The sequence below is a fragment of the Chamaea fasciata genome, unplaced genomic scaffold, assembly GCF_029207755.1.
Source record: "Chamaea fasciata isolate MVZ Bird 193981 ecotype frontalis unplaced genomic scaffold, bChaFas1.0.hap1 SCAF_3, whole genome shotgun sequence".
In the NCBI taxonomy this organism is placed as follows: domain Eukaryota; kingdom Metazoa; phylum Chordata; class Aves; order Passeriformes; family Sylviidae; genus Chamaea; species Chamaea fasciata.
In genome coordinates, this window is record NW_027094088.1 from 27,743,554 (window position 1) to 27,766,975 (window position 23,422).

A 23,422-nucleotide genomic window follows, 5' to 3' on the forward strand; every position below is an offset into this window, starting at 1 on the left:
TTCCAAACTTAAAGAGGATGTGGACAAGATGCCTGGAAGGCCTCTTTCAGTCCTGTTTTAGTTAAATCCAGTCAAAGCCTGGACACAGCAGAGTGCTGTGGGCTTAGAGTGTGTCTGTGAAAGACCTCTATGTCATGCTTGATTCAAACCCTGTTTAAATACAGCTGAGAGACTGGAAAACCACTTTCCAAATGGGGACTTACATGACAGATAGTTACATCTTGGGTGTGGATATAATATACCATGGATGGAAAAGTACAGGTATTGTCTTTTGCCAGGGACTTATACAACCACATCTTATACAACCACAGTTCCCCTCTGTTTCCTTTTCCTCCCTGAACCCCTTGGAAGGGTCTTCTATCCAAGAGAGCAAAAATTACAAATTCCCCCCCCCACCCCCACCCCGCCAGACTGCAGTTTTAAATCTACCTAGAGAAACTTTTAGATTGTTCATTCCATAAATATCTCTTGCAGGCTGTCTGACGTCAGAGGATTTGGAGAGAAAGGCTGGTCTGAAAGTGAAAACAGCAGCAGTTCCAGTCTCACTCTAACAGCAGTGCCAGCGAGAGGAGCAGTACAGGCATTTCTCTGTGTGGATTATGGGACTGCAGAACAGGGGGGATCCACGCAGAGACACGGCTACTACAGTGTAAGTGCAGCTGCAGCAGCAAAGCTTCTCATGTTTTTGCTTGTTTTCAAGAACAAATCCCTGCAAGTACTGATCGTCTTTCTTTCTTTCTTCCTCCTTCTTCTTTTTTTTTTTTTTTTCGTCCTCTGAAATATCCTGGAGCCAGCTTGGCAGCACACACAATTCAGGTTTAGCTTGATTGCTTCTCCCAAAGGTATGCAGAGGGGCTGACTGTGCAGGCTTTTGCACTCTTCTGTATGTGGATGGGGGTGAGAGGGGATAAGGGAGGTCTGAGGATACTGAGGAGGGGACGGTCATATCTTTAGAAGGTTACAAAATTAACTGAAATTCAGCTAGTTCATGTTCTGGTAGCAGGAAAGGAAAATCCCAAATAAGCCATGGGCAAAAATCAACTTCCTTAGGCAACTCCACAATGTAGGATTTCTTTTTTAACTCTTTAATCCCTTGTCATATTGTGCAGCAGGCAGTTTCTCTTTCCTTATGAGATTGACAGGCAATTCCTTGGCCCCTGACAATGAAGTCCTGTCCTGCTGTGCCAGGCTACTGGTGATAAAAAATACTAACACGTAAGGGGAGTCACTTGGCTAAAACTGCCATATTTAGCACCTTGAGCCTGTACTTGCTTGTTACTAAGGACTCTCCAAAGAACCCTCTGCTTCTGCAGAAAAGAGGTGAGTCTCACATCTAAAACAGAGATGTAACAGGGTCATACATGAACATACTACAAGAAGAATCTCCCTGCAGATACTGATACAGACATCTGGTCGAAGTCCAAACTGAAACTAGTGATTCTTAATAATTATTTTTTATACCTCTGCAGTCCAGAGATTCCCAAGCCTACTTCATAAGATGATGTTTTCAGTGGGGCACACTGCTGTATCTATTTGCAATTAAAATTCAACACTGTATTTAATTAACCTTACCTCCCCAACCTCACACCTGGGTGTCTATTCATTCTTCAAGTGGAGAAGAGAGCACTTCTGGGGACAGCTGTATAGGCAGCTGTCCTCTTCATTGGCATCTTCTCTAATAAGACCCATGACAGATGCAGCTTGCATCCCCAGGAACAGTTTGAGGCCTCCTGCATGAAGATGACACACTTTGCAAGCACTTGTAACTGTAGAAAACTCTTGGCCAGCAGGAGCATTGTTGGCCTGTGCAGTTGCTGGAAGGAGAGATGATGCCCTTGAGCATAAACATAAAGCTGGGCTGAGGAGCAGAAGCCATGTGAATTGCACAATGTGATGCCCCATGCTGTTAGCAATTGGCTTCAGCCAACAAGCAGTCACAAGAAAGGCTGTTGCAAGTCAGCATTCCCTGCATCAGGCTGTTTTGATAATGGGAAAAGTCTGCAAGTACTTTTCCTCTTGAGGGTGGCAGAGTGGGTTATTGGGGCAGGGAGAAGGAAATAAAGGAGGAAAATTGAGGACTGGGAGGAGGGAGTGTTACTGAGATGTCCACTGCATAACAAAATTGAGCAAGTGTAGTTAGCTGTGCTCAAAACAACTGCGGGTTGATGTAATCATCGTGCTGGCTAATGTAATGGGGATAGCCTTTACTGCAGGTGGTCGAGGTCTAATCCCCACTAAGGGATGCCATGCTATGCCATGCTATGCAAATCATGAGCTGGAGAATAAGCAACTGTACTGATGCATTCTCAAAAGCAGATCCTGCAGGGACATACTTTGGAAGTGAAGTCTTCAGACTTGGAAGGAATCATATTGGGATCTAAGATACTTTACTGTGAAGTATCAGAAATTTTTCCTTTACTCCATTTAGTTCTTGCTAGATTTTATTTCCAGTGGGCCCATCAGCTCCTTTTTCAAGAAGCTGCTGTTTTTCTTTATTAAAGCCTAATCACACTGGCCAGCAATATAAAAAAAAAAATAAAATCTTAAGGAATGTAGAAACTTGTTAGAAACCTTTATGCCCCAATAAAAACTGAGAGCTGTCAATTGACAGCTAATAAAAAATTGAGAGCAATCAACTCAAGGCAAGTGTTTGGAGGCACAAACACTTTTTACCTGGTTCAACAGTTAGTCTCTCTGTAGTACTTTAGGCAATAGAGTACTAATATATTCAGAACTGCTGAAAGCTGAGTGGGTAAGAAGAGGAACTAAGGAGGAGATAGTTCCATATTTAGGGTGTTTTCATCTGGCTGCTACCCATCTGTCTCATTATTCCTCTCTCTTTCCTTCAGCTCAGCATCCAACAGGTTAGCAATACTACCTGCAGGGGTTTGCAAGCCTGGAAATTCCCTGTAGGCTGTCAGCTGTGGTTCAACAGGAAAGTTGCACACTGAGTGGAAGGCTGGGAAAAAAAATGGTATGGAAGATATTGATCTGGCAGAACATAAATTCAGTTCCAATGAGAATGCATGGGTTTTAGCTTCCTTGAATTTGGATGAGATTATACCAGCCAGGAAATTGCTAGTTTGTCTATGGATGGACTTACCCTGGAAGCAAGATTAAAAAAAAAAAAAAAAAAAAAAACACAATATGGACAAGGCAGGCATCTTTTCAGTTTTGTTTTGTGGAACAGAAAGCTATTGCCTGTTGCAACTTATGATGGTCAATGTAACCCTGAGGTTTTAAAAGTCTATATTATGTGTTACGAAGTGAGGTCTCATGGTTTCACAGAGCTGAGTAAGCAAATTCCCTGGGTATCCTAGTGGCTTTACCACACTATATCACTTGTCTACTGCTATCACTGCTGTTTGTTTTAGCTGTGCTTCTTACGGGTAGCTCTGTTCATCCTGAAAATCAATCACAAAAATTTTTCTTACCAAGTACAGATATGGGGTGAAATTACTGTACTTCATTGACAAGGAGGTTCATCAAGAGTTGAATAGCATCTTGAAGGGATCTCCAAAATTGTTTGTGTTTGCTCCATCTGCTTTAGTTGATACAGAATTTCCCCAAGGTCTGATGGTATCCGAGAAACCCATCCAGTCCCTCCAGGCCAGCCATCTGACTTAGAGATTGAGCAATCAGGGGACACTGTTTCCTGACACTTAGGGGAAGGATGTGTGGGAGGCTTGGCTTCCAGCACTTTAGTTGCTGTGAATTTTCAAACCTGGGTCAGTCCTATGGAGAGCTGAACCTCTCTCCCTTCCCTGCCCTTACAACCCCCAGGCAAGCACAGCATGTTCCTAAATAAAAAGAAAGCTGACTGCTCTTATTTTCATTGGATGAAATAGTTTATGTGTATTTTCCCATGCTTTTTGGTTTGTTGATTATTGACAGTAGTGTCTCATGTGGCTTTTCCATTTGCCGGTTGTGATCCCTAATATCACATTCCTTTGAACTCAGGCATGTGCAGAAAACTGGTAGTTTTCAGTATACATACTAACATGCAGTAGGTTTGAATAATTTATCATATTTCTGCGATTCCACTTAACAGTGACATTACTTCTGTTTGGCACAAGTCTGTGTCATTATCAGGCCAAGGAATTGTTATCTTCCAACCTGAGTGACCTGAGACACAGAGAGTGCATGTCAGCTCTCATGTAGTGAAAATTTCCTGTAGCTTTGTCTTGTTCAAGAAACTTACTCCATACTTCAGTTCTAAGTAAGTCCAAGTTACATCAGAACATAGTACAGAGAAACTGAGGCCCAAGTTGTGCAAAGTAACCTGTAATTTTGGCTCTATATTTTTAGTATCCTTTAAGACATCAAGACACTCAAAAATTGAGGCAACCAAAATTATAAGCTGTTTTTGAAATGCTAGCCGAGGGACTTGGGCAAATCTACAGAGTGTGTTTGATTCTGCTCACATACTTCTTGCATCAGAGTAACTCTCTGAAGGTCTGTGAAACTACTGCTGGTTTACAGCAGTGGAAGCCACAGAGAAATGCATCCCATGTTGCTGGAGGCTCCCATGAGCTTTGGTGTGTCAGTCCTGTCCTCGTGGTCTGTTTCTCTTGACACGATGTACCCAGCTGTGGTTTGCTGTGAACCACGTAGGCACATGCACATGAATACATCACACCCTGAGGAGTGCTATTGGCAGAGTAGCCTCAACCTACCTTAGTTCTGTGAGTTAAATGGCTACCTGGTGTTGGTCAAACAAGCTTTTCCTTCCCTGAGGCTTTGTGTCTGGTTTGTATGTTGCTCAAAGTTCATGCTCCCTGTTAAGTTTTCTACATGGAATTTCAACACTTGAGATTTTGGATTCTCTGATCATCTCTATGGTGACAGATAATGTCTTCTGATAGTAGGAGTTTACTAGACACAGGACAAAAATCTGTGGTGACCAGTGACAGGACCTGAGGGAATGGCCTGAAGTTGTATCAGGGGAGGTTTAAGTTGGATATTAAAGAAAGGTTCTTCAGCCAGAGAGTGGTTGGGCACTGGAACAGGGTCCCCAGGGCAGTGGTCACAGCACCAAGCCTGACAGAGTTCAAGAAGCATTTGGACAATACTCTCAGGCATGTGGTGTGGCTCTTGGGGATGGCCTTGTGCAGGGCCAGGAGCTGGACTTGATGATCCTTGTGGGTCCATTCAACTCAGGATGTTCTGTGATTCTGTAACATGGAGTAACAGAACTGACCAGGAGAAGCTCGGGTTTTTTTTGATTTAGTAGAAAAGTTATTCTGATAGTATGGCAGGCTTATACCAGTGATAAGGCATTTCTGGAGTTAAAAATTAGGGACTTAAGGTAAAATGAAGGAAGTAGATAAGAAAAAGATCAGAAGACTTGCTGGAATTCAAGGAACGGGAGCTAGAGAAGAAAGGGAAGCTATCAGAGGGATGTGTTTAGACTGTGTGAAAATGGAAATAGAGGTAACCTTGAGGAGCTGAAAAAAACTTTGGCAAGAAGAAAGAAATAGGCTTCCTCCTGAATAACAAGTGCTTGCTGACTTCCCAGTAATAAGTACTGAAGCTGATATTTCTGCTCATGAATTTTGAAGTTCACATTTGTTTTTGTTGGAGGGCATTTTTCTCTTCACTGTGTCCCAAAATGACTAAAATCCAGGCAATATATGTGCCAGCTTAGCTCTTTGAAATGGGGACAAAGCTGATTTGTGAGACGCAACAAGTATATTCTGTCTCCTTGGTATAGTACTTTTATAAAGGAGGCATAAACAAGAACTGATTTCTACTGTTTTAAAGCTTTTATTATTCAAGACAGTGAACAAGCCTGATTTGGGGGGCTTTCCATTTTGTTTGCTGTTTGGGGGGGCAATCTTTTTAGCTGCTTGAAGAATTTGATTAATGAGCTGTGAAGTCTTTAGAGATAGAAACTTGTACAATCCCCTGTTCCTCTTTGAAGACTATGATCAGGTCCAATTTAACATTGTAACATCTGATGTGAAGATGTGTTCCCAAGACAGCTTCATAAAATAAATACACAAACACAGACACATGAAAGAGAAGGAACATTTCTGCCAAGGAGCACAATCCAGGTTGGATTTATTGTGAAGAAATCATGCAAGAATACATTTGAAGTTTTAAGAGCATGTGGCAATAGTCTCTTCTCCTAAGACAAAGCTGTGGGAAGAGGTGAAAAATCTTGGAGGATGGGTCCACTGGTGGCTATTAAACATGATAATCTGGCTATACTCCCATCTGCAAGTCCTGAACAACTGAAAGGATTAAGCAGGGGTAGAATCAGGCTATATCCGGTATTTTTATACGTTTTCCCTAAACATCTGCAGCCTTTACTTAGAAATATGGTACTGGTTTAGATGGACTTCTGACTCTGTGTGGTCAATTTTATATTCCTGTGATCTTTGTGAGAGAAAGAGATGTGAAGATCCTCTGATGTTTCAGCTTTCCAGGGCAGAAGAAGTCATATCTGTAAGATGTTGACTGAAGAAGCTGACCAGACACATCACAAACCTCCACAAACTTATTCATATTTTGGACCCCTTTAAGTGTCAAGAATGCATGTGAAGAAACTATACATTCATTTTTAGCACTGTCTGTGTCTTCTTGACATTGAAAAAGGGATCAGCATCTCTGCTGGTTCCTGAATTGAAAAGTGGATTACAAAGAGTGACAATTTTTCAGAAAAGATTAAACTTGCTAACCTTTCTTTAGCTATTTTTTTAGAGATGTTTTGTATTTTCTTTCGCATTTGAGTATTTCTTAAAACTTTTCAAACAGGCATGCTCATCAGTAGCATATTCTTGCTGATACTTTCGTAAGTAACAAATATTTTCAGTTCTTCCATTTTCCAGGAAAACTCAGTGCTTTAAAGGAATAATAAAAAATTAGGATATTTTTAAGTAAATCATTCTGGTCTTTAAAAATCATTAATCTCTTTGCACGCTTTTGGTCCTGCACTGCCATCTGTTTTCTTTCAAATCTCCAGAAGGCTGTGACAGAAATACGTGGGAATCCATGTTATTCTGCATCAGCCTGCCAATTCTGCTCCTTTGCTTGTCAGGTCAAAGCAAACAACCTTTTTAAGAAGGAATTAAACAACTGGGGAACTGTTTAAGCATCTTTGTCTCTGCTGATCCTTGCGTAGAAGTTTCCTGGACTCTTCTAGAGGTGTAACATGATTTCCCTTTAACATAAATCCACTGTTTTCCCCCAAGTGTTTTACAACAGTCTGTTCCCTCTGAAAACATGTAGTCAATAAATCATCAGCCTACAATACAGCAAGTTCTGTACTTTCCATTGGTTTAAGATCAAACCCTGAATGCTGTGGGTATTGCATGACCATTAGTCAGATTGTTTCTGATAGAGCTGGGTCATATCAATCGACTGTTCCTATTTGACCAGAAGTTAAATGCTGAGAATATTTTCTTGTCTGCAATCATACACTGTATAAAAATGTGAGGATAAATCACATATATATATATATATATATATATATATATATATATATATATAGCAGATAAAGTCAGCAATTTATGGTTTGCATTCAGCATTTTCCTCTGAAAAATTTCCAAGCACATTACAAATATTAGTGGATTTAGCATTTTGGGAAACTGAGGCACAACTTTCTCAGATGCCTGCAAACTAATGGGAGTCTGTACTATAACGTATGTACTCTCACTGCAGCTAGGTTAGGTCCATTTTTTTCAGATATCTTTATGTCTTCTGAAGTGTAAGTGTAGCAAAGCTATAGTTGATAATTAAAATATTATAACATAATCATCATGTTGCTTTTAGTCTCCTGTCTACAGAGAAGCCATATATTCACCAAAATCATACTCCTCCCAGAATGCAAGATTGTCACCCTATTGCAGAGTGGATACTTCTCTCCTTTTTTACTCCCTTCCTCATATCTTCCCAGAGCTTTTAGTTACAATCTCCAGTTCTTCCTATACTCCACACTGCGGGTTTTTGCCTGCACTGAGAGGATAGAACTTAGGTCCTGCTGATAATGGTTGTAAGAGAATTTTCGTACTAGGTGGAAGAGAATTGTTGTTAGAGAATTTTCCTACTATTTGTTAGCTGAAACAGCATAGATCTGTAGAGAAAATTTCGCAGGACATCATTCTTCCTTACAAACTTTAGGAATGGAGCCATCCACTAGTGCAGACAGTCTTGGTTTTCTTACTGAGTCACTGACCATTAAGCTGGGATGCCTGGACTGTGAGTACCCTCCTAAAATCCATTTGGCAGAATCCTGACCCCCTCCAGGCAGGTGACCCCCATCAGCATCTGCACAACAGATGAAAGAAAGCAAGATCTTGACCAAACATGAGGGGACTTCAGTCCTTTGCTACTTTTGCAGCCGTGTATACAGGGGGAACCAATTAAATGTTTCTAACAGCTGAGTGCACAGAGAGACAGTTGGTTTTGTTCTCGCTTGCGCTCTGATGTGTCAGCATCCTCCTGCACTGTTATGCAGAGATAGAGTAATAACCATGCTAGGGCCCTGCCAATATGAACTGTCTTCCAACTGTGCCCTACTGAGATATGAACTTGCCCTCATTGCATGTTTCATACTTTTACTGCCCTGTGGGTCAGGCGTCCCAATGAGTGAATCTCTCTGGCTCTGTGGTAGAGGCCCTGAAATGTGTCGCCAGTGCCAGAAGTACAAAGCTTGACCTTAGCCTTTCATCATCAGCAGGATTCAGGCAGTCTGTGTGAATGTTACAAAGTCTTTGGCACTCACCATTACTAAGTTATAGGGAGAAAACCAGATGCATTTTCTGACTGAAAATTTTTGAAATTTTCCTTGGGAGACCCATGAATTGTTTTCCAGCTGTGTCTGGACTTATCCAGAATAGCTTCATGTACCTGCTGAGGGACATGTGTTACGCTATAAATGCCCTACTGTGCTCTTCATGACACATTTTCTGTTTTATCAGAGGCAAAATTTAGCAAGTGACTCCTCACTGTCTCATCCCCTGCTTACTTTCAGTGGTGATGTTTAGTATGTTCACATCTATTGGGACATTTTCAGGGGCCCCTACTCCTTCTGATTTACACATCTGTTAGTGTAGCAAAGCTACTGTGGAATGGGAGCCTTATCTAAGGAAATACTGTAAATACAAATTACAATTGACCTATCATAATGTACTAATATTTTCATATGGTATCACTGTACTTTTATCAAAAAGCAATATAAGATTGCCACTTCATTAGTTTTGAGAATCAACTTTTCACTTACTGGCTTTGATTTCTGCAAGACATGTCAACATACAATTCAGATTACATGCATATAAATATTTTGGGGTTTTTTTCCAATTTCAACATAAATAAAAAGCTATCTCTAGCTTTATGTGTTTTTATCCACAGAGAGGACTGAATTTTATAATCTGTAGGATCAGTTAACAGAGGTCAGGGTGATGATATTATACCTCTGTACAATGAAATATCTAATTTGTCATTGTCAGCTGCTTGAAACTAAGAATGAAAATGGCCTCCTCACTTCAGACTGGAAAACTTATCTAATTGTTTCCCACTCGTCACCTGAAAAGGCTTATGTTAATGTGTGATAGTTTTGGAATAAATGTTCTATGGAGACTGCTGGACTGTGTGTCTGTTACACAATTGTCTATGATTGTAGGAAACAGGATGTGATGACCTTGTAGTCTTATACTGCCATGAATACACATGACCCAGAATCCAACTGACCACCCTAAAGGCTCTGGTGATATGTGGGAGTGCAGCAAATTAAAATGGAAGCAGATGGTGAAAAAGTACCCTCTGTGTTTTGTCTTGTCTTTTCTTTGAGGGATGTTGCCTGAAGTCTTTGATCCAAATAGCCTGCTGAGGAGACATGTCTCTGAGCTAGGTTGAAACAACACTGGAAAAACTGTCTTCAGTTCTGGGTATTCAGTGCTAAGTGGTTACACAGTGGAGGAGAGAGATAGGCAACTTTCATTTTTTCTTTGAGCCTTTTTTAGTCATGGTCTCTGGGGATTCTTGAGCTCCTTCAGGAATAAACCTAATCCACAAAGAAGCTAGAGGGAGCTGGACAGTTTGGTGCCAGTCTGGAGGGGCAACGCCTCCAGAGAAATCGGAAAAACTCTTTGACTTCCATTAGGAATTCTTTCATTGTAAATCTTGGGCTTGCTTCTCCTGGCTGACCACTGCCATTAACTTGGGGTATGTGCTTTTCAGTGTGTTATCTATCTCTTTGCTTGCTTGCTTGCTTGCTTGCAATGGAACAACCAAGGCTGCACAGAGCTATGTTTTATTTCTTAGGTTTTCTGTACAGACTGTGTGAACTTAAATCTACAAGTTCTCTAGGTCTCTATATTTGTTGCATTTGGAATTTTAAAGCTTCTCACAAACACTTTGGAGGCCTGTTTCTAGGGCTGAATTTTGCCATTGGATGTGGATCACACATGCTGCATCTTGTGATGCTATCAGGGTGGGAAATAATGGGCCCTGTAGCCTCAGTGAAGCTCATGGAGAAATTCACTCATGGGTGTCACAGAAGCAGTTTTCCTAGTTCTGTGATATTTAGTCTAGAAAATCTTCATGTAGAATTAGATGCCATGCTGGATTTGTTTAGTAGCTCCAGGCTTCAGTTATCTCTGAACATCCCATTAAGGGTCACAGCAAACGTTGTACTGCTCCTAGGCAAATGCAACCAGACTGGAGTTTGTTCAGCGGTCATTGTGCCTGGCTCTTAAAACACCAAGCTCACTTTTACATACTCCCTGAGACACAGTAATCAACGCATTATATGAGCGTCTGTGGATCTGACACACCCAGTGATTTGTTTGCAGACTTTCCCACACCCTCGGAGTTGCTACTTTTCAGTTTGGGTCATTTTTACCATGTCTGTGTCAGGTATCTTTTTCCCTCCAGATATTTTTGGGTGCAGCTGACTGCAGCAGGTCGAGAGGACAACACAAGTCTGCTTTTTGAAGCTCACCTGTGTTGCACCCTTAGAGAGCATTAAAGCAATCAGGCAGCTGGACTGATTACTGTAAAGCTGCCTTCCAACTGAACTGTCCTAATTTTACTTTTATTCTACTCCTGCTTATGGAAGGGTGGTTGTTGTTGTTGTTGTTGTTGTTAGGCTTGGTTTGCTTTTTTTAATTGTTTTTTTTTTTTTTATCTATGTGGCTTCTACCCATGTATTTGCCACTGTTCATTCTTTTTGTCCTCCTTTCTTTAAGCAGCAGAGGAATACCATAGCACTGAGGATCTAAGATGGGCCTAACTAAACCTCACCACACTGAACCACTGGGTCAACAGAAGCCTTTTATTTTCTTACTGTCGTTTGGTATCAGTACAAGGATTTTTTTAGACTTCTTCTTTAAGTGGACTTTCTGATGTGTCAGAAGTTTGTGTGGTTATGTTTATCAGTATTTTATAACTTTTTTTGCCTTGTTTGACATATGTCAGCTACTGAAGGCTCTCTGCTGTAAAATGTGTCAGAGGTGACTAAGTGGCTCCTTGTCCTGCCTGCTTTGCTAATTGTGCTGAGCCAGGAAGTATCTGTTGGGTATGCAAGCATGGAGGGTAAGGAAGGGCTTTGTCAACTCAAGGAAACAAATGAGTCGTAGGTAAGAGCTATGATGCTGGTTTGGCCAATAATTACAGGATGCAGATTCACAAGTCCCAAAAGCTAAGCAAACTCCATCTTGCTTAATACTTTGATGAAATATTGAAAGGTATTATGAAGCAGTGCTGATCACTTAGAGGCATGTATCAATTTTGAATCAGGTCTAAGAACAAAATCTGGGGAATTTGATATTTATTGTAGGATATCAGAGTTTCTTGTCTGTGCTCCACAGTGCTTTTGAGCACTAAACTAGTAATTTTTAAGAAAAAAATACAACAGTTTAGACTATCAGAAAGCACAAATAATGAAATAAAGTAACAATTTTGGTCAGTACTTTATTTGGTTCAACAATATACATAGTTCTCAGATAGTTATGATACGTACACTAAGAATGGGACACAGCCTCATATAGCTGACTTTGATTTCTAGTTTCTCTTTGTCTTGCGGTTGTTTGTTTCTGACTCAACACAGATTCTGAACAAACTGTCCTCTTCCAAAAATTGTTAATATAGATGGTTGCTTGGACTCCACTGCTTTGTGTCTGGGAGTTGGGTTCTACTGGTACAATTACATGACAACATTTACAAAAATATTTATCTGTTGATGCTTCCATTTTTGTGTTAAAATTTTATATAATTATGACGTGGCCCAAAACACCTCAGCTGTAACAGATTTTGGCTTTGGCTGTAGGGCTTGGGTTTTTCTTCAGAACTGGTGAGCATACACATCATCAGTTGACTTCAAAAGTTGTAGGTGCAGAGGTATTCAGTCATTTGCCCAAGGTCACAATGATGGTCAGGATCAGAGCTCCACAGGGCAGTTCCTGGCTCCAAGCAAATAAACACACATGCCAGACCAATAGAAACTTCTAAGCTGTGCAGGGCTCTTGTGTAGCTGCACCTTAAGAAGTGGGTCTTGTCTTTCATGATCAGATTTAAACAGCTACACTTTTATAATGATAATAGCTATTGCCACCTGTGCAGTGACAGTAACTACCAGGTGAGTGGGAACTTTTGTACACTATTGAAAACATCTTTTCAACTGTAATGATTGTTTTTGAAATGTCACAGTTTGGGAGTTGTTTGGAATGCTCCTTCTGTGTTGGCTTGACCTACCTGGTTGCAAAGTGTGAGCCAGTGCTTCATTTTCTATCTCACTTACCATGACTGGCTTTGCCCCAAAGATGTGTGTGAACAGTGAGCAAGGTGCTGGGTTTTTATTGTTGTTGGTTTTGTTGTTTGTTTGTTTGGGGTTTTTTTCATATCCACAGCTGTAAGTTTAATGTTTACTAGAAAATTTCACAGCTATAGATATCAACATGTTGGAGTGTCATCACAGCCTCATTCTTCCTTATGTCAGCTGAATTGGCTAGAGAGTTCTGACTTCACCTTTTCACAAAGTCCATGAGCTCTAATTAGCACACTCCAGTGACTGGGGTGCAGCATGCTGAGCAAAACCTCCACATAGTTCAGGATTAATGTAATCTAGTTTTTTTTGTCTGAGGTCTAAACATGATTTATCTAATGGTGATTTAGAACTTAAAAAGAAGCAAGTCTGGAGAAGTGGGCTGAATATTTTTCTCATTTAGCTGAGTTGTCTAAACACTGGGGACTAAGATGAGTTTATGCAGAACCTTCTAACACTGAGGCTGAGTCAGGCATGATTATCCCTCTTTCACAGAGTACAGAGTCAGAGACATGAATTGGCTTGCCCATGCCCACACAGAAATGCACAGGTAATGTCTGCATTACAACTTGGTTACTCAGAAGGGCACAGAAGTGCAACATGTATCACACTTCTTCCCACCCTAAGTGCCCTGAAGACTGCCTGCAAGTGATCAGGCACACACTCTTTATCTTGACAACTTTTGTGAGTATGGGTTTTCTCTTTCATTGTGATTTTCATTTTAATATAAAAATAATCATGAATAAAGTGAAGTATTTCAACATGAATGTTTTCATCATCATTGTGAAGTTCCTTGGATCTGAAAATATTTGTACCTGTAGAACTTTCATTTGTTGGCTCTTCTGGGTAAACCAGTACCCACTGGTGAAAAGTGAGAGAGAATGTATGAAGATTTTCAGAAGTGATTGAAGGAAATTTTCCTGGCCCTAGCAAAGCACAACACTGAGAATGAGAGGGCAGTCAATTTAAATGAAACCAGTATGTTCTAAAGGTTTAGAAAACCTCAGGTTGATGCTGAGGCTGAGACTTAGGTTTCCTGTCTCTTGACAATTTATGAATACCTTTGTCTCTCTCTTGATGTTGGGCATATCTGTTTGTGTCAACTTCCCTGTGTCCCAGAGCAGAATTTGCAGGCCCTTTGCTTTAAAGCCTTTGGAATTTACATAACCCTGCAATTGTAGCAATGCAAAATGTGGCTCTGGTTACAATAACAAGCGTTTAGGGAAGGCAGTGAGAGATTGTAGCGGCAAAGGCATAAAATCAAAACAAAACAAAACTAAACTCTGCATGCTGTTTTAATTTTCAGCAGCCACGTGAGAACTGTCCTGCAGTTCTTGGCTATAAATAAATCTCTGCCATCATAAGAAGACAAAAACCAAAACAGTTCACATTCCTCCCAAATTTTCTTAAGGTTATAAAAAATAAAGGAATGGTAAATATTTCAAAAGTAGAGCGTGTCTGTGCTGAAGAATGTCAAATTATTACTCAAGGGGGTTGATATTTGCATTAAGTAAAGAAATTTGGCATTAAACCTCTCTTCCCCTGCTTCAGACCTGCCAGCTCTTTTAAAAAATCCACTTAGGACTGCATATAGAAAGCTTGCCAGGCAATATTTCTTAGAATTCCATGCATTCACTGCCTTAGTGTCAGCTGGGGCAGGAACTTCCTTTGAGATGAATGAACATTACACAGAAGTATGACTGTTGCTTCTTGTCAGATGCAACATCCTAGTTCTTTTACATGGTGCATCGGAAAGGTGGAGACGGGGATCACTTCATTGCATAGTGAGATGCTGTGGCACTTACAGATGTAGATGTGAATGCAGAATCAAACAATGCCCATACCAAAAGTAATATTATAAAAAGAAGCAGGCCTGCTTGATAAGTAAGATTAGAGTTACTAAATGTGGCTGAACAAAGATATGGTCACCTATTCAAATTCAGTTTTTTCTTCAGAATGAAAAATTGTTACAATTGCAAATGTAGGACAAGCTACCTTCCTTTTAGACTCAGGGATGAGAAGATATAATGCCATGTGAATTGCATGACTAAGGATAGCTCTTCAGGGAATATAAGGACAGACTGAATCATGAAGTGGTAACAAGGACGTGAATGGAGATAACCTCTAGTAGAGAGCCCTAGGGTAATCAGGACCATGTGAGGGTTTCTGTACATTAATGAAATGAAAAGGTTCTGTTGAAACTTCTTTCTCAGAAGGTAGTGATGCCTTAGGTTTTAGCCAGTCCAAGGCAACAGTAGAGGTACAAGTCTACCATGTGTTAGTGTGGTGAAGTCTCAGGCAGCAAGACTGGAGACTAAGAAAGAAATATCAACACCAGCCAACTGGGAAGGAATTGTGGTACACAGGGAAACAGATTTAAATTGACCCTGAGCTGTGGTATTGATTTGAATGGGCATGAGGTCTCCCAAAACAGGATATATTTGAATTTCTGAGTGTTCCCTAAATACATAGGAAGGAAAGCTGCAGCAGAGGAGGAGCCTGATGTTTCTGTGAAATGTTTCTCCAATTATGGCATCTATTTGACACTACCATGTTGTGGTGATGGACCACAAGCCAATTGAGAGCTTTTGGGAAATAAACCAGAGCAATGCTTTGGTGGATGTCTGTTAGAGATCAAAAGAATGAATAAAGGAGACCTTCTTCAGGCAACTGGAGGAGGTTCATGACCACCTCAATGTCTGCTGGAAGAGCAATACCGCAGAGCACAAGAAATCCAGGAGATTTTTGGAGTGATGTCAACTTCCTAACACAGATAATGGTTGCGCTGAAGTGAAGAGTCACTCTATTGAACCTGGTGTTTACAAACAAGGAAGAATGCACTGGAGGTGTGAAAATCAAGGGTAGCTTTGTCTGCAGTGACCATGGAATGGTAAGAGTTAGGATTGTGAGAGGAGGGAGCTGTACAAAAAACAGGATCATAACCTTAGAATTCAGGAGAGCAGACTGTGGGCTGATCAGAGACCTCCTTGAAAGAATTCCATAAGACATGGCCCTGGCAAGAAGAGAGGCCCGTTAGAGTCAAGTGATTTTCAAGGATCACCTCTTTTAAACTCAAGTTCATCGTGATGAGCAGGGAATGAAACAAAGGTGTCAGGAGGCACCTGTAGGTAAGCAAAGAGCTTCTAAACATAAAAGGAAGTTTACAAGAGGTGGCAGTATGGTCATCTGACTTGGAAGAAATATAGAGTCACTATCTGAATCTGTGGGGATGGGACAAGGAAAACCAAGTCCAACCTGGACTTGAGTCTGCTAAAGGACATACAGGACAAAAAAAAAAAAAAAAAAAAAAAAAAAAAAAAAAAAAAAAAAAAGTGTCTAAAGGGAGATCGATTGCAAAAGAAAGAAGAGGGAAAAAAGAAAAAATAGACCCACTGTTGAATAGTCTAGGGAAGCTGGTGGCAAAGGACACAAAAAAGGATGAGATGCTAAAGTCTTCTTCACTGTGATCTTCACTGGAAGTACTCACCTTGAGAAATCCTATGCCTATCTGTCAGCTACAACGTATGGAGTCAGGAAGACTCACCCTCAGTTAATGAGAATTGAGTTTGTATCTGAACTGTACAACTAAACAAGTAAGTCCCTGGTATCTAATGGGAACCACCCAAAAATGCTGAAGGAGCTGTTTAATGTCAATGTGAAGCCACTCTTGATTAGCTTTGAAAGGTTATAGCCACTGGGGCAGATCCCTGAGGACAGGAAGAAGGCAGTTGTTATTTTTAACTTCAAGAGGGACAAGAAAGGTTGTTTGGACAGGGTGGGAAGCCTCATCTCAATTCCTAGAAAGGTGAAAAAATACACCGTCCTAGAAACCAATTCCAAACATATGAAGGACAAGCATATGACCAGAAGTACTCAGCACAAATCCATAAGGAGAAATCATTCCTGACCATCCTAATAGCCTTCTATAATGAGACAGGGAGAGAGTGGTAGATGCTGTTTATCTTGAATTTAGTAAAGCTTTTGACACTTTTACGTAATGTCCTTATTGACAAACTGATGAACTGTGGGCTAGATAAGTGATAAGCGACATGGGTTAGTAGCTAACTGAGCTGCTGGGCTAGAAAGGCTGTGGTCAGCAGCAAAGAGATCAGCTGCAGGCCACACAGATTATCCAAGGTTTAGTTCTGGGATACAAAACTGTTTAACATCTTCATTAATGGCCTGGATGATGGGACTGACTGTACCTTAAGCTAGTTTGCTGACAACATAAAACTGGGAAGAAAATTGATAGATCAGATGGTTATACTGCTGTTTGGGGGCATCTCAATAGGAATCTCATGGAATTCAACTAACGGAAAAACAAGTCCTTCTCCTGAGAAGGAAAAGCCTCATGCATCAGTACAGGCTGGGGCGAACCAGTTGAAAAACAGCCTTGTGCAAAAGGACCCGGAGTTCTGGTAGACAACAATTTGAACATGAGTCTGAACTATATTGATTGTGGCAGACAACAGCCTTGGACAGTATTAAGAAAAACAAATGAGCTTTCCTCTCAGCTCAACCTTGGTGGGACACATCTGAAGTGGTGTGTCCCATTCTGGGGTTCTGCAGGACAGGAAAGAGATGGATAGAATGCAATAATGGGCTGCAAATATGGTTAAAGGACTGGTATATCTGACATATTAGGAGAGACTGAGAGACCTGGGACTGCTTATCAATATATATGAGTACTTGTTGATGTGGGGAGTAAAGAAGAAGGAGCCAAACACTTCTCTGTGGTGCCCAGTGCCAGGATGAGGGTTGATAGGCACAAACTGAAACATAAGAAATTGCATTTAAACATAAGAAAAATAATTTATCGTGCGTGTGATCAAAACACTGAAACAAGTTGCTAAAAGACATTATGGAGGCTCCATATGTGGATATACTAAAAACCTGACTGGGCCTCCAGGCAACCTTCTCTAGTTGACCCCTCTTTGACCTCAAGGTTTGGAGGCGATGATTGCCAGAGGTCTCATCCAGCCTTAACTGTGTTCTGCATTCTGTGATACCAATTATTTTTTTCTCATGGCTGAATCAAAGCAGTTCAAGAACTGTGATCATAGTTGGCACTTACTATTTGGGTCCAAGTACTGTTTGGGATGTACTGTCCCACACCTTCTTAAAATAAGTGACACTAGAACAAAAATCAGGAACTGTGGTGGAAAGTTTTTGGGGAGTGAGGAGAAGTGGAATTGCTTCCTGTGCTATATATAGTTTGAGGTTAGGTAGAGGACTTCACTCTCTCGTGATTTTATTGTGGTCCCTTTCACCAGTATAAAATACTTACGGGGGGTGGGGAGGAGAGAAAGAAAGAGGCCTGAATTTGGCTAATGTTGACAGACCAGTGTTAAAGTTGATACTGTTACTTCATGGGGTTAATGAGGGAAAACAAAGCCATGTTTTTCTGTTACCCCTAAGACTACAGTTTCTATGAATAACCTTAAGGCACACATGGAGAAATTGATAATTCTAATAATGTTTCTCTTAAAACAGTTTAGTTAAATACCATGGGAAGCAAACAAGGAAAAGGTCACCTTAATGGTATTTCCTAAAGTGACAGTACAGCAGCATTTGTGGAATGTCCTGGAGCACACTCATTTGGCTTTAATAAAAAATAATGAAAAAACCCAACAACAAGAAAATTAGCTGAATGATAAAAGCAAATAATTCAAAACAGATTTCCTTATAAATCCTGGAAATCATCTGTCTAGAGCATCTGATAGAAGACAAAGCCAATAGTTCTGTACCATCTGAAAACCATCTTTTGTATGTTAATCACACTCTATGCAGAAAAAAATATGTTTCTTTTTCTTTATCAATGATCACTTATGATCCCTATACTCAAAGTTAATGTATAGAGTAACAAATCAACAATTCGTCTGCAGTGCAGATGCAATCAGTGTTGAAGTTATAGTGGTACATGTGAGGTCTTCATATTGAATTTGATTGTAGAGTATATTAGGAGCACTGCTGAGTGCTTCAGTGAAGAAGACTAGCCCTGCATTGAAATTAAAAGAGATCATATTGGAACCTCTGTACGTATTTCTTCTGTAGTTTCATTTGAAAGTGAAAAAAAACATTGGAGATGCCTTTTATATTGTGAGAAAGCTAAAATGACCTATTTATTTGCAATTGTTTCTCCAGACGACCATCTCTGCAGTCAAAGAAGCTGTACTAATTCATCTGAAGAGGGGCTCTGCCTACTCAGTGAGGACCTGAACTGAACAGAGACCTACAAAGAGATAGAGAGAAGAGCAAGTCAGAAACTACACAGATCATCCAGGTTAATTCTGATTTGCATATGGGGAATGGGAAAGGAACAGAACACCAGGGAAAATAATTTTAGCTATCATTTTGTTTTCTTAAACATGTATGATGTTACCTAAATTCACCAGGCAAGAGGAACCTTCTGCATACTGCTAGGTGGTAAGATGGTTTTTCAACTTTAGAGCAAAGTTATGGCAAACAGGGCCTCACAAGCCCCAGTAACTGAAAAACAAGGTGTGTTTAGAAGCAGCACACATCCTAACGGCATAAAAATTGTAACCTCCAACCCCATCTGGAGTCTTTACCCCATCACCATTTCAGCAGAACAGAACTTGTTTCTAGGCTGTACTACAAATGTTAGTCATACCATTACTCTGTCTGAGTGCCAACATATTAACTTGATTTTGATTATAATTATAGTCTAAACTGGAGACATTCCTTGTAAGTTAGTAAATAGACTTATTGGAAATGATATTTTAGTAATGTTCTTGATTTTATCTTTCCTTCCTTCCATCCATTCATCCATCCATCTTCCTCCTTGGTGCAATTTAGAATACTTCAGTGTTTCGGTCTAATAAAAATTTGTGCATCCAATTAGTTCATGAAGCCTAATTACACCTAGTGTCTCATGATTTTCAGTGTCCTTTCTATTCTTGTAGACTTGCAATAGACATTTACAGAGACAAAATAATGTGAAACCTTTTCTTCCCGTGGTATTTGCACTTTCTCTGAAGCAGTGCTGTGAAGTCTTGTGACCCAGTTCCCTACTGACACCAACTCTGCAGCAGTATTTACATGAGTGTAATGTGAGTGTGGAGTATGGCTGAGTTAAGAAGGTGCCTGATGTGAATGAGCAGGACAGTGGTAAATCAGTGCTCAGGGCTCAAGCTCTGTCGTCCTTCTGATGAACTGAGCAGTAAGTTTCCTATGGTTGTCTCCATAGGCATGATACTGTTTCTCTGTCAATATCCTGAATAGTTTCCACAGCTGTTAGAACCTCACAGACACCAGTACAAAAAAATACAAGTGCTAAATTCAGATTCTGTCATGTGAAACAAAACAGGATGTTTGGCTCACAGTTCCAGTTTTCTATATGTGTATGGTTATGTATTCATAAGGTACAGATTTACTCCCCATAATTAAAAAACATTATTATTTTACATCTTTGAAATCTTTTGAAAAACTGACTTATTCATTCCTGATTAGCTACATCCCTCTAGGTGACCAGTTTCTGCTCTGGCATGTGCAGTGGTCCAGAAGCAAACAATGGTTTGAGGAACCCAGTCTTTGTGCATGAACATCTTACACAGAATCAGGGCCACTACCTAGTTAAATATGTACTGCTCTCCTGGCATGCACCAGGTTTCCCCCTGGCTCAGACTGCCAGGATGGAATTAAAGCTTGCAGAACTTGGGTGTGCCCCTCTTCACTCAACTGATTCACAGAGAAAGCAATGTATTTTTTGTCTCCAGAGCAACTCTGCCTTCTGGTAATCATGAGCATACTACTTAGCACCTCACTGGAGCATGGGTGCTCTGCATTCTCTGTAAAATGAACCCTCTTGCCAAGTACAACAAAGATGGTTTTCTTCTCTCCTGCCCTCACCCTCACAGTCAAGCAGATTTCCAAGAAAGCAAGTCAGCATCATTGGCCTAGAAGTAAGGAGCCACCTTTCCGTAGGAACATTGTCCCATTTCCAGGACTCCTAAGTGTACAGGAATTCCTGTAAAGAAGGTCAAGTTTCTTTCAGGAAAGTGTGTGTCACAAAATAGGACAGATTTCATGGGATGAAAATTATGTCTAAGAAAAATCAGAGCAGGTTAAGAGTGGTGTATTAGAGGGAAGGCAAAAAACCCCAAAGCAAAACAAACAAAGAGAAAACCAAACCCAAACTAGACTAAAACACCAAAGCCCCCACAGCCAGAATAAAGAGCTTGGCTACCAAATACTGAAACTAAATGTCATTTGCAATTAATATAATAAGGTCAACTGCCTTCCTAATTGCTTCTTACTAGGGGAAACAGTGCTGCTGATTAGTTTGCATGTAAACTTCCAAGAATATGAATAATCAGAGTTTAGCAGGACACACCAACTGAAACTAATTCTTCTAGGTCTTCTGCAAAGAATACACAGTAAGCAAATGCTGTCCCCTGTGCAGCATTACTAATAGAGCCAGGACTTTTTGCTCCAGTTACTTTTTTTCCACTGAGGTGCTACAAAGCACTTGAAAGCACACAGAACTGGCTGTATTGAAATAATTTTCAAAGGAAGTAAGTTTTCTTGGTAGAATAGGAGCAGTGGGACAGCTCAGTCACCAATTCTGCAAAAAGGAGGATATTTAGCTGGAGTTCCCTGCCTGCTGAGCACCTGTTTCAGGATCCAATAGTAGCCAAGTATCATTCAAAAAAAAAATCCCAAGGCTGTCCTATTGGCACTAGGGTCTTAACATACCTCCGCCAGCTTATAGACCACAAAGTTTCAAGGCCAGTTTAAAAACAGACATTACTGTTTCACTTTGGGTTTGCGTCAACCAGTAGTCAACCGGAGTAAAGGATCTGGCCTAGATCCTGTATCAGAATAAGAAGTAGAAATAGCCTTTCCCTTTCCATTTCTCTGTTCCTTTGAGAGATAATGCTTTGATTTTTCTGGGAGTCACTGAGACCTCCGTCTTCACAGCTGGGGACTGACTTTGCCTCTGACTGTATTAATGTCCTTTTCTGGGTTGGAACAAGACATATTGATGTAGATCATTGCTAATTAAATGCTGGTCAATACAACATCAGGTATTCCCTAATCACTTCCAAAACTTAAAAAGGTCCCCAAGCCCCTCCCCTCTATGCTGTGCATATATCAGGGGAAAAAAAAGGAAAACAACCCCTGATCATTCAGAACTCAAACTAATTTTTAAATTACTGTTAGTGGAAGTTTTGTTGAAGTGCAGCTCAATCAGCTTGGATTCTTTTTCAAAAAGGCAAAAAAATCCTTCAAATGAAAAATATTGAAGAATGTCATTAAGCAGACCATTACTGGAACAGCCGCCATGGGACAAGCTCATGCCAGCCACCTTAGTTCACATATTTAGTAAATTTAGACAACAACATGTGCATAATAATACTTGTGATACAGATCACCTGTCTGCATACTGCATCTGTCTGTAAGGTGACCATTTATTAGAACAGAGATTTTTAAAATAAAAATGATTCCTTTGGAACATGGGAAAATATATACAGAATAGAAGAAAGCATTCAAAAATTATGGGGAAGGCAGAGGAAGATTCCGTTTTACAAACCAGTGCACTCTTGTTTGCTAAATGAAATTCAGCTGAACAACTGTTTGTCTAAAGTTCTGGTTCAGTATATTTCTGTGCAAAATATCATGAAGAAGTTCAAAATGGTCATAAGGTGTTAGGTGTGAACAAAACACAAATTTTTTCAAGGGAGGAAAATGAAGCCATGACGAAGTTGCTGACTACAAGTACTCACGGTTGTCAGGGACTGGTAACTACCTTTAATTGCCTACAGATGATAAGAGTTTTAGTGGCAGGGAATTTAATCTGATTGTGTCTGATTCTGTCTCTCTTGCCTCCAGGGATGTGGGTTTGAGTTGGGCTGTTATCTGAAAACAGAGGTTCACTTTGAAGATATTTGAGAAATACCAAGCAAAACTAAAGAGAGAAAAAAAACAACTCCTGTAGAAGTTTAATTTTTTTTATATTTTTACTTCCAGTTGAGGTAAAGACGACTCACTTTCCAAAAGCTCCTAAGCTGCTTCTTTTTGAAAAGTAAATGCCTTTCCTCTTTACATAGCTACTATCCAAGATGCAGCAAATATTGATGTTCTTTCTTTTTTTCAGGCTGGCATGTTTCCCTGCCAGCACACAGCTTGTGCAGACCACTCGCTAAATCTTAACCAGTACAGGGGCAAGTATTTAATGGACTTGAGAAGCCAGTAAAAGACAAGAAGCTGTGAACAACACAGGAAAAACACAGGGAAAAGGGTGAAAATTGAAATATGCTGCCTCCAGGAAGGTCCAACATCTTACAAATTACTATGATGGGCACAGATTTAAATGCAGTTTTAGTTGACCTAAATTTTGTGGTGTGGGCCGTTTTATGAAATGGAAACCCAATTTTTTCATTTAAGAACAATTGGTAGAAGTAGCTTGATAGCTAGTACATTGATTTCAGGCATTGTCAAGAAATTAATTTCATCCTGAATGCCATAATTTTCATTAACTACACAACTCTTACAGATCTGATAAGGTTTAATTTCTAAAAACAAATTTATTTATTTATTCCTAACCATTTTTTTAATTGAGAAAATAAACCCACCAAAAAAAAAAAAAAAGTTTGTGCTGGATTTGTAGTGGTGTCTTACAAAACCATATTA

The 23,422-nt window shown here is 40.1% G+C and overlaps 1 protein-coding gene across 4 annotated transcripts in view; it reads left to right on the forward strand.

The window, feature by feature from the left end:
• The first annotated feature begins 510 nt into the window (after positions 1-510).
• Positions 511-23,422, forward strand: part of DAAM2 (dishevelled associated activator of morphogenesis 2) — a 197,934-nt gene continuing 175,022 nt past the window's right edge. For 2 of the 4 annotated variants that reach the window (XM_066178438.1, XM_066178443.1), the window contains exons 1-2: positions 511-649; positions 18,911-19,049. The gene's annotated coding sequence lies outside the window, so the exon portion shown is untranslated. Of the gene's footprint in view, positions 650-794; positions 843-18,910; positions 19,050-23,422 lie in introns of all 4 variants that reach the window. The other 2 variants (XM_066178440.1, XM_066178441.1) reach the window with 2 other exon arrangements.